Raw genomic sequence first — 12,813 nt, forward strand, 5'->3', positions numbered from 1 at the left:
TAGGGCAATTCATGTCAAATGTGCAACTCAATACAATAAATAATCTTAGTTTGTAGCCCTATAGCATCATAATGCAGTCCTTGACCAAGTATGCATACAAGAAACATCTAGTTCTATTAAGGCACAAGCATCAAAGTCAGAGGTTATGACAACTAGTGAAAAACAACAAGAACAAAAAATTTAGTCTCAAGAATTAGGAGTTGTAATAAAAAAACTTACAAGGATGAGGCATATTCATAACTTTTGCAGTCCCACCTTGGATATCAACACTAGAAGCAACTCATATTGTTCGTGTAAAGACAAGACAATATGGGAGTTCATTATACCTAGCAACTCGTGGTTTTGTTGTTCGTGTTGGCTCTGTTGGACCCTGCAATTAAGATTCAATATACATTATTGAATAAGATTAACTGTGCAACATAATGAAATATTGAAAAGTGTGTTACCTTGTTGAGCTTCGCTTGGTTTCGAGAATAGTTTAATATTCTCTACTTAACAGGGCCAACCACATGAAGGTGGAAGCTCATTTGGCCCCTTCCCCCCCCCTAACATCACTCTAAATTCCCCGTTAACATCTTATAACATTCATTCATTAATTCTTTCTACCATTAATAAAATATAGCATTCATTCATTAATATCACATAACGTTCATTAACATATAACATTGATTAACATTAATTAACACACAACATTCATCAATATTAATTAACACATATCATCCATAACCATTAATTAGCACATAATTACATTCACTAACACATAAAAATTAGTCATTATCAAATAAGTTAGATTACAATCATTTCTTTCTTTGTTTTTTCTTTGAAGCTATGAAAAGACTAAGTGGAACATCGGTGTCTTCATCATTTCCCCCCTCTACAGATGTTCCACCAATTGCTCGTGATCTCAATGTATGCCTAGTCCTATACTAAGGACAAGGATACTAAAGTGAAGGGGGGTCCACTGCAATAACAAAGAAATGGGTTAAATTCAAAAAAAAAAAATATTATTGTTACAAGTATTTCATTAATTTAGAGAACATAATTGTTGTGCTCTTTACTTGATGGGGCCACATAATTTTGTGTAGCCTCAATCTCAGCATGTTGAACACCACGGTCCTCTTCACCTGAGTGGGGAACATCACATTCTTGAGGTTGTGTACCTAGATAATGCTCCACTTGCTCACCACCAACTACATGCTCTAAAATATTAACAAGAAAAGTTACATTAATTACTACTCTAATTACAAATTAAGATGTTTAATTGTATTAATAACTAAATAAATAAATTTGAATAGCAAATGAATACCTCCACTACTGGGATGCACATCCGAACCTTCATGTGCAGGTGGTGTTTCACAATTAGTAGGATGCATTCTAATTACATGCATATTGTTATCATTGCTTGCTTATTTAAAACAAATATAGTCACTTTATGTTGGAACTCAACATCAATTAGATTATTGGTAAAGTATTCAATTTGAAACAACTTCCATTTACCATATTTAACTGTGTGACAGATGCACTCGAATGTTGTGTATGCCCACTCAATTCTCATAGCCGATTAGCCACGGCTGAATAGCCTTGCTGGTAGGCAATTCTCTTGTCATCTTCTATGGGTGCTCTATTGAATTCAGAGCCCTACATTTTTGCTTGGTACCATGAATTTTGCTTGCATTGTTTGATAAAAAAAAATGTTTGCAATTTATTAATATTTTGAGACAATATGGGAGTTTACATGAGATACTTACAATTCATGCAACAAGTTTCATGTAACCACCAGAGCCAAGTTTGTGTTGCTTGTGTTTTTCTTGCCTTGCCTTGGTTGCCTTTGACGTGTCACTCAATCTATAAAAATTTCTTAATAGTATCACTTACCTTGTTCTGGCGTCTACTGGTGTATTTCCTTTTTTCCTTTCAATTCTCTCCTTGGCATCCAAAATCAGGTCCTTCCACTCCCTCTCTAGAATCATGGGGTGACACTCGTACTTTAGGTTCCTCTCCAAATGGGTCCTGTATTGGTCCCTCACATACTTTAGATATGTGCCAGCTTTTTCAAGGAGCTTGGTTTTGTCAAAGGTGTCATTTCCAAACCACTCAACCATTTGGTTTGTCAATTCATCTTTTAACCTTTTTTCTTGGTCATTCCACCTTTTAAAGCAAAAACAAACCTGTTAGATTCAGAAATGAACTGAAGCTACATTTATTACACTTCAAGAAATGGATCAAAGGAAAAGTATTCTAGCAATGATATGAAATCAAAAGTGGATAAGGGTTAGTTCACATATGATGTACCACCTTTTACGTATGGTGGGCCCAAATATCTGCAATGCAATGTCACTAAGATGTTTATAGAAATTATCATTGCCTGCAAAAAATTCATGGGATCAATATTAGTCCAAAATGAGTGATCATAAAGTAAATTACAATTAGAGTATATATAATAATAATTTTAAAGTACCTGGAACCTTTTGTATCTTTAAGGGAAGCATTTCTTCGTCGCTCACCACGAATGTTGCCTACAATGTTCCCGTACTAGCAATACGAGAAGATCTAGGAAATGATACTATGTTATCAGCAATAGTCACCTGTGGCACATCCTCATGTGCATCTCCTCCTGCAAAAAATGAATCCACTATGAAATGGCATTAGAATTCAAGAAAGAACGCTTGAAGGGAAATAAACACATGATAGAAGATAAAGAAAAAGAGGGATCTACCAATAGTGGGCGGGCCAATATGACGTACACTAGAGGATGTCTGCATGGTACGTGTTGCCGACATTGCAGTCAGCAATACAGGTGAGGGTGACCTCTGATGAGGCGGCGTTGGCATTTGCACAGTAACATTAAATATATGAAAAGTGCAAGAATTGTAAACAAGGATGAACCTTTATTTTAAAAATTGATAGTATCAAGTATGATGTGTTTTGGGTACTCAGAGTGATAAGCCAAGCAAGTGATAATACAAGAAAATCATCATCACTTGATCTTGTAACACCCTGATCGTAGGAACGACTTTCATGAGGGCGGATAAATTGCTATAAAAACAATACGTACATATTTTAGTTAATGACATAAAAAGAGAATAAAATATAAACCATTATTGAACTCTTGTTATAATTAAAGCTTTCATTACTGCTTACTTGCAAGTTTTCTATTGTCTTATACAATAATTCCACCCTCTGTCGTATCTCATCAGTGGTAGGATGCACGGCTGCCAAAGCAACAATCTCTTTTCTAATTTTTATAGGAGGCATTTTAAAGAATTTCACAAGGTTTATGGGATCTTCAGGGTCATCATTGCTTAACCCTAATGATTCCACATCCATAGAAAGGTGCTCAAGTACTGCAACACCCTTTCCCTTTCCCCGAACATCCGTTTGTGTCAAGAATATCATTAACAATTACAAAATTAGTATAAATCACTAAAAAAAAGAACATAATAATGTAACAGTTTGCTTCTACCTAATTTGTACAATTACAATGAGGTTTACCTGCTTGGTAGAAGTGTCGCAAGGTACATCTTTGTCTACAATATGTGATGGATCCATGTCGGCCCGTGACAAAGAAAAAATATAAAAAACGTTAGCGAAATTACATCATACACAACATGAACAACATGAACTTTGTAGACAAAAAGAGTATTAAATAATAAAAAGATGGTGTCATCAAAATCATTGTAAATTTTGTAATTCCTTACCTTTACTTTATGTAGACTATGCAAGATCCTCAACTAAATGGTCAAATAAATAGTCACATAGCTAATAAACAATCCAATTTCCGTAAATAAACATAGTTTAAAAATTGTCACATAAATAGTCACACCCCCTATCTCCATCTCCATATTAAAAGGTGCATCATGAATTAATTATGTAATGGCATTAGAATTCAAAACAGAATGAATTAATTATGTAAAAAAAATTCTATCAAGAAGTCAATATTCAATAGATAATATACTAATCGCATTCCTCATACATTTCATTCCTCATCATCATGAACATCAAGGTCATCATCGCCATCATCATCATCATCATCATCATCATCATCATCATCATCATTATCATCATCATCATCATCATCATCATCGTCATCATTATCATCAACGTCTTCGCCATCATCATCATCATCATCACCATCACCGTCATCATCATCACCATCACCGTCATCATCATCACCATCATCATCATCTTCTTCTTCTTCATCATCATTGTGAAACTGTCGATCATGATCATCATCCACTTCTTCCTCGGTATCTTCTTCTTCCATCACATTATACTTTATCGGCCTTCCTCTTGGATCATGTCTAACAACAAATGACCAACCCAGTTTATGTGGAACCTTAGAGTAAAATACTTGCTCACATTGGCTTGGAAGAACATAGGGCTCATCCCCAACTGGTTCAAACGACCTTGTATTTAGCATTATAAAACCATTATCATGTTCAATAACAGTTCTATCAGGATCATTTTTATTCAATCGTAGCCTGTACCATTTGACGACGAACAAAACTAATTTGAAGGAATTAAAGTCACACTCAAGTATATCATCCAAAATGCCATAGTATCGATTTTGAGACTGTTGAGGATGAATGTCACTTCTCGATGAAATATTTGTCACCTCAAAGACTGCAGTTATGCCAGAATCACAAGTTTTCTTCGTGTCATCCAACTTTTTTATTCAAAATTTATGACCATTGCAGCACATAGCGTTGTGGTGTTTGACCTGCGATATGTCAAACATGTAAAATTTATTGCATTGTGAGTTGATAAATATATGGGTGATTAATAAATTTATACATACCTATTTATCTCTTAAACCATATGCTAAATCAATTTCCCTTTGCGTAACATTGGAATCTCCATTACGATGTGCTTCTTTAACCAATGAAGCCACACCTTCCCATGTTAACGTGCATCTAGAATGTTGACAACATTCAATCCACACTATCATCCAATCAAGATTGTTTGCAATATACAAATGTAGTGCATCCCACTCTCGACCAACTGTACAAAAAATAAATAGACGTCTTACAATCAATTTATTTTGAAGATTAAGAATTAATTAACTACAATAACATCTTATAATTACCTCTCACTTTCCTCAATCTACCTTTCCCCATCAAGTACTCCCCTTAAAATTTGTTAATGGTGTTGGGATCCCAAATGCGATCCACATCTATCTTTGCTTCAAACTTAGGAAGATATTCAGAAATGTACACCATAGTTTGGTATACCATATATCCCTCCACTATAGAACCCTCAGGACGTGCTCTTTGTCGAACCAAAGCCTTCAAAAATTTTAGGTGCCTCTCAAACATCCACATTGACCTAGTGTGTATAGGTCCACACAATTCAATCTCCTCAACTTGGTGTATGAGGTAGTGTTCTTGTGCATTGAAAAAAGCTGGAGGTAGACACTTTTGCATTTCACACATTAAATGAGGAATTTTTCTCTTCCAATATTTTATATCATGTTTATGGATTTCTTTACATGACAACCACCTACTAGGTGTTCAAGACACAAAAAAATATATTAGATAAGAAGTAAAACAAATCGCAAATATAATATCTATACAACAAACTAAACAAATATCACTACTTACCTTATGTATATTCCAAGATCATATATGACTTGCTTGACATTATTGTCGAAGTCGTCTGGGAGAGATAGAGGTAGAACGTACTGCAACAATTATAAAATTATCTTTTCATTTTTTTGTAACATAATGAAAAGTACATGTACACTCAGTACTTAAATACATACTAAAAACACAAGAACATGAATTACCTTTATGAAGGTATGCCAATCATGCGTTTTTATCCCTTGCCCAAATTCGCTTTTTTTTTATATGAGATTGTTTATGTTCGTAGCAAATCCTATGGGAAATCGAATTTTTCGTATGACTTCTTTTATAGCATTGCTTTGTCGGTCCGTTAATAACCAAGGAAGCTCACTTATATTAATCTAGTCTCCATGGCTATTTGATTGAATGACATTTATCATTGTATGATTGGAATCCTGAATGTCACTACATATTTTGACAATTTTTTCTTTGTCACGCCTTCCATCCAATATTTTCCATAATGTCTCTATTATATTCTTTCCAATATGCATACTATCAAACAAATGAACAATTTGTAACTGCTCATAGTAGGGCAACCTACTAAATTGTCAGGGATAACTTTTTAGTCCCTTAGGAAGGTGGTCATTTATGCCTTCACGACCTTCATGATCATCAATCACATCATTAGTAAATAAAACAAAATAGAAAAGATGTTTAATGAAAAACCAATAGATGGAATGGTATTACCTTGACAATTAATTCTATTATATTCCAACTTCCATAGGTGAGGTGTCATTCTTCGTGGCTTTGTTGTATTCTCTTCTTTCCCATTGAAAAGATGTTTTTTTAGTATTTTGATACTTATGATTTTTGTGGAGAAAGTGCCTATACTCATCAAACACCTACTTTCCTAAACTTTTTGAATGACAAGATTTCATCTTTGGACCACAAATAAGACATGCAAATTTTCCCTTTGTTTGAAGACCTACAAGATAATGTATAATTGGATTAAATATGATAATTTTTTGAATTATAATGTTCATGCACAACTTAAACACTATAACATACCACAAAAATGTGTTAGCCCTGGGGCATCATGTATTGTCCATAGAAGCATCGCATGGAATTGAAATTGTCTTTGTCCTATTGGTCTAGAGACGTCATACATAGTGACACCATTCCATAACTCCAGCAGCTCGTCGATAAGAGGCTTGATATATACATTCATATCTTTAACTTGGTACTTACCTAATCGAATGAACAAAAACATTACATAATTATTATGACCATTTTACTGCAATATTTATAATTAAATTTAGACGAGTATATTTAAATGATAAAATACCTGGAACAATCATTGCCAACATTATGTGCTCCCTCTTTATTGACATCCATGGAGGAATGTTATTATTGATAACAAAAATAGGCCACACTAAGTAAACAGATCTCATCTCTCCAAATGGATTGACACCGTCCGCTGCCAATGAAAGCCTGAGATTACGAGGTTTTTCTTTAAAGTGTGGCCACTTTTCCTCTATGTCCATAAATGTTGAACCATCCACAGGCATTTGAATAATGTCATCTTGACTTCTATTGCATGCATGGTAATCCATAAATTGTGCCAAGGTAGTGCACTTGAATAATCGTTGCATACGTGGAATAATGGGAATATAGCGAAGAACCTTGCGAGGAACCCTTTTTGTTATTTGATCTATTCGATATCTACTAATATGACATTTAGGGCATTCAGTTTGAAATTCATGTTGTTTGTGATATATAATATGATCATTGGGACAAGCATCTATTGCTTGATACTCCATTCCAATATCTTTCATAACGGCAGATAATTCTCAGTATGAGCGAGGTAGAATATTTGATGGTGGTAACAAAAACTCACCTATCAATCTACAGCAACAAAATATAATTTGTTATAATAAAGAATATTAATGGTCCAACATGATTCATAGTTTATTATGACATATATGACATGCCTTAACATACGTGACATTGTTATGTTGGATAAACCATCCATAACCTTCAAGTTCACCAACAACAATATAGCAGAGAGAAGAGTTGCCTGCGAGCCTTCATAAAGGGCCTCAGATGCCTTCTCAAGTAGAGGGACATCATGAACAACATCAAGGTCATCTTCATAATCATGATTAGTTGCGTGAGTACTAAATGATTCATGGATCAATGTATTTGTACCATCATCTTCAATTGTGTTTTCTGGCTCATGATCATCATCTTCCATGGGATCATTATCTTCAGCTTCAATATTCACACCTCCATGTTCGTCCACTTTGAAAACTATATTCTCAGGGTTGTGTTGATCCATACCATGTGCTCTATGGTGCTCGACCTATATAAAATTGATATACATAAATAAACCATGATCATGATCTCATCATCACATGATTTATTATGTATATAAATTGTCAAAATGATATAATGAAAAACTTACCAATGGATGATAATCATGTCCACCTTCAATGTGACCATGTAGCCTACAATGTTTCTTCACTGTTTTGATTAGAAGTCTTCTAGTCTTTAACCCCTTACAAATTTTGCACGGACAATAACATTTTCCATCACCTTTTCTTTTCAAGTTAGACCACAATCTAGCAATTGTCTCCTTATTTTGTTGTTCGTTGATATTGTCTAACATGGTCTTTCTTCACAGGCAAGAAAATAGAAATTATTGTGTGACATGGTCTTTCCCTCAGGAGCTGGAAGATCCTGCTTCCATACTTTAATTCTATTTTCTCAAAGGAGAATCCTAAAAATCCATGCATTGCAAACAACTTTTTACACCTTTGTTGGTTGTCGTGGCATCACAAAGAGTTTACATCAATAAATGAAGAACATGCCAATGCTTTTAATGCAGCAGTAGAAGTCTATCTCTTATTCAATATCTCTAGTGAAACCCCCATGATCTTTTGTTGGAGTAGAATTTGTTATATTCTAGAAAGGGTTTTGTCCTTTGTTGATGGGATATTCATCTACCTCAAGAAATAACTGTTCTTATCTCCAACAAGAAGTGGAACTAAATGAAGATCTAGCACCATGAAATTAAACCTCAAAAGGATTACTATAGTTAGTTTTGGTAGATAATGATCTAGGTAAAATACTAATGTGGCTTTACGAAACATTATGTACTAGCTTAGCATACTCTAACAACTTTGGTGCAACATGCTACATCCAATTAAGTCTCCATCGGTATCTCTATTGTGTTTATGGATTGGGATTCAATGTACTCTTTTTATACACAGATTTTACTTTCAACTGAGGAGGTTTGTATGTACTTACTTGTCTTTCGATTGTATCCCTATTTCAAGAATTTCTTCTATCAACAAATCATTTGTTGTAAGTTGTACAAGTGGAAGCTTGAACATGCCTTCCATGCTAGCCTTGTTGATACGTTCAACACCATCTTGTGCAACAAATCTTTAGAACTCCATTTTTCTGAATTGAAGAGTGAGTAGTAGGGACAATCTAGGACACTTACAGAGGTTTTGCAAGAGAGATAAATAGACCTAAATATTATGGCTTAATAATGATCATGAGGTAAACAGATAAGAAACTCTCAATATCAAAATGACTTTCTCAATTGTCTTTACTAGAAATGGATAGATCTGCTAATAATGGCTTTATGACTATATGTCAACTTTAGACTCAATCCAAGAAGAGCTATAACTAATATGCGATATCTAGATTTATGATCTCTATAATATAACAATCCAATAATCATGTTTCCATGCATCTATACCACAACACAAACATCATGCTAGTATTCAGCCATAGCAATTGATATCCTAATTATAGAATGTGAAATATGCACATAACTACGAATAAAGATTAAGAAAAATAAAGAAAGATTCTTATTGTAAACATAAATGACTAATGGACAAGAATTGAATTCATTGTAGATAGTTTTGAATATCAAATTCACTTATTTGTGTGCATTTAGTAACTCATGTACTTGTGGCCAACCATTTATCTCTTTCATAAATTAAACACTTATTAATAACATTAAATGGCTGAGTAATTATGTTTTAGTTGAAATTGAAAATAAAATATTTTATTTCAGGATAGCTCACACTATTCCCTATCATATTTTAGACTCTTGGTTCTGTTAGTAGTGGTTTGATGTCTTTGGAGCTGATCATTGCATTTCTTTAGTTACGTTTGCCAACCTACTCCCAACCTGTGCCAAAATGGGAGCTTTGGAATAGGGTATGGACATCCATCAAAGCATAAAAGATAAAGGAATTTTGTCAGATGTAGTTGCAACTGCACAAAATGGATTTGTTGAGAAGGCTTTGGAAACTTTCAAGCAAATGCAATCGGCAGGTGTAAAGCCAAATTCCACAACCATTGCTACTATCCAACCTGCCTATGCCAAAATGGGAGATTTGGAATAGGGTATGGACATGCATCAAAGCATAAAGGATAGAGAAATTTTGTAAGATGTTGTAGTTGTAATTGTCTTGGTAGACATGTATGGAAAATGTGGAAGCATAGACAAGGCACGTGAACTATTTGATAGAATGCCTGAAAGAAATGTTGTCTCGTGGACTACAACAATTGTTGGATATGCACAAAATGGATTTGTCGAAAAGGCTTTAGACACTTTCAAGCAAATGAAATTGGAAGCCATAAAGCCAAATTCCACAACCTTTGCCAGCATCCTCCCTGCCTATGCAAAAATGGGAGCTTTGGAGCAAGGTATGGACATCCATCAAAGCATAACAGATAGAGGAATTTTGTTAGGTGTTGTACTTCCAAATGCCCTGCTTGACATGAATGCAAAATGTGGAAACATGGACAAGGCTCATGAATTGTTTAATACAATTCCACAAAGAGATGTGATCTCATGTGAACAATCAACATGCGCGTATACGAGAGGAAGGGATTGCTGATACAAAATTGAACACTCACTCCTCAATCATAGTTCTATGGTTTTATGAGATTAAACTACGACAATTAACCACCACATGTATATTTTTTGCAACATGAAATTAAAAACTAGGGCAATTTGAATCTACCTCCTATGTGGGATTGCCTTCGACGCAGGTTTGATGTTCTTGGGGGTTGAAGTCGCCACGAACGCCTACGCAGAATTGCAATTCACAAATGAGTTCCCTGCCTCTTTTTTATTTTGTAATGTCCGCTGTCATCGGAATTACAATGAAATCAAGCACTTTTTTGAAAAAAAGAAAATACTCATTGCTAATGCCTTCTTTGTCGAAACCAAATGGGTAATTTCTGTCAGAATTACGACGAATGTGGGCATTTTTTCAAAAAAAAATCAAATTTGGCCACAATATACCTTCTCCATCAGAAACCTCAGTCGAAAATCTAGTCCAAATGTATTAGTGTGTAATGACATGTCGAGTAGCATTAGAATCTTTAGTACGTGATTTTGAACCAATAGCTTGATATGCATCAAATATATTTCTCACAATAGTTCTTTCACTATTACATTCAAATGATCTTAGGCCTAGAATTTTCATTGTCTCTCTAAAATTCAAATTTTTAATCATTTGAACAATTATTTGACATCTTGTGGTTTGATTTAAGTTTTCAAAATAGTTTTTCCATATTCTTTTAAACATTCTCCTACAAGTTCATTCATTCATTTTATTGGGCATTGGCTTCAATATATTCTCATGAATGTGAATTAGATACTTTGGTTTCCTACAAATGATTCTAGGAGATGTTAATATTAGTGCATTGTCTACATTCAATTCATGAAATAGAGAAGGTGTATGTTCATCATTTAATTGATTATTCAATGTGGTATCTTCTTCAATTGCATTAGGTTCATATGGTAAATCAAATGTCTCTTCTTCAATTGCATTAGTTGCATTATGTTCGTTTGGTAAATCGAATTGAGATATTGAGGATGACATACCTTCTTCTGCCATTGTTCTTATGTCATGTAATTTCTTCATACACTGCCTTTGTCTTTCCTTTTCAACCTCTCGTTGTTCCATCATTCCTCGCTTGTTCTTTCCCATGGTTTATATCAGTTGTCCTAAATAGAATCATATTACATACATATGTAAACAAAAGTTCATAAACAAACAAATAACCATAAATATGCATCTTATCACTAGTTTTTGGAATCAAACTATTAAACAATCACAATACTATTGACAAAACTAATAAGAACAACAATTCAATTATTTGAAATCATGCAAAAACAAAAAATTCACTTACTTCTATGTATAAAACAGTGATACAAGTACATACATAGTTCCAGTGCGGCCTTCAACGACCTCAAAAACTTCTTTTGAGGCCATTGAGGCTCTTGGGTAACTAAAACTATGTCTATGTACCACGTATGAGCTACATTAATAACCGTGTACACGTTGTTAGTCCATAAAATGTTGGCAAGCCCAATGGTATTTTTTTCTCCATTTTGTACCAATAAGTAGCACATACGCGCTCCTCAGCCTAAATTTTTTTATCACAAGGTAGCGAATAATGGGCTCAGTACCTCGTACATGCTTACAAGTAATAATTACCACATGCACGCTCCTACACCTTAAAAAAGTTATGGCAGGCCAGTGAACTAATAGGTTTAGTATTCCGTATGTGCTATTGGTAGTAGAAAAAATGTGAATGAAAAGGGAGAGAGAGTAGGGGGGAGGGAGAGAGGATGGGGGTCGGAAGGGAAGGAGGGAGAGAGGGAGAGAAGAAGGAGGGGGAGGGAGAGGAGAGGGGGAAGGGAGGGAGAGGAAGAGAGAGAGGGGGAAGGAGGGACAGGGAGAGAGAGGGAGAGAGAGGGAGAGAGTGAGAGAGAGGGGGGAGGGAAGGTAGAGAGAGGGAGAGAGGTAGAGGGAGGGAGAGAGGGAGAGAAGAGGGGGGAGGGAGAGAAGAAGGGGTATGGAGGAAGGGAGAGGGAGAGTAGGGGGGAGGGAGAGAGAAGGAGGGAAGGAGGGAGAGGGAGAGAGGGAGAGAGAGAGAGGGGGAGAGAGAGAGAGAGAGAGAGAGAGAGAGAGAGAGAGAGAGAGAGAGAGAGAGGGGAGAGTAGGGGAGAGAGAGAGAAGGAGGGAAGGATGGAGAGGGAGAGATGGAGAGAGAGAGGGGGGGAGAGAGGGAGAGGTAGAGAGAGAGAGAGAGAGGGGGAGAGAGAAGGAGGGGGGACGGAGAGGAAGAGAAATTGAATCCAGGACACAATATGACCCCTAACAACATCTAAGGGGTCATATGGTGTCCTAAGGGGTCATATGACACTATATTA

Source organism: Cryptomeria japonica, chromosome 9 (genome assembly GCF_030272615.1).
Source record: "Cryptomeria japonica chromosome 9, Sugi_1.0, whole genome shotgun sequence".
NCBI lineage: Eukaryota > Viridiplantae > Streptophyta > Pinopsida > Cupressales > Cupressaceae > Cryptomeria > Cryptomeria japonica.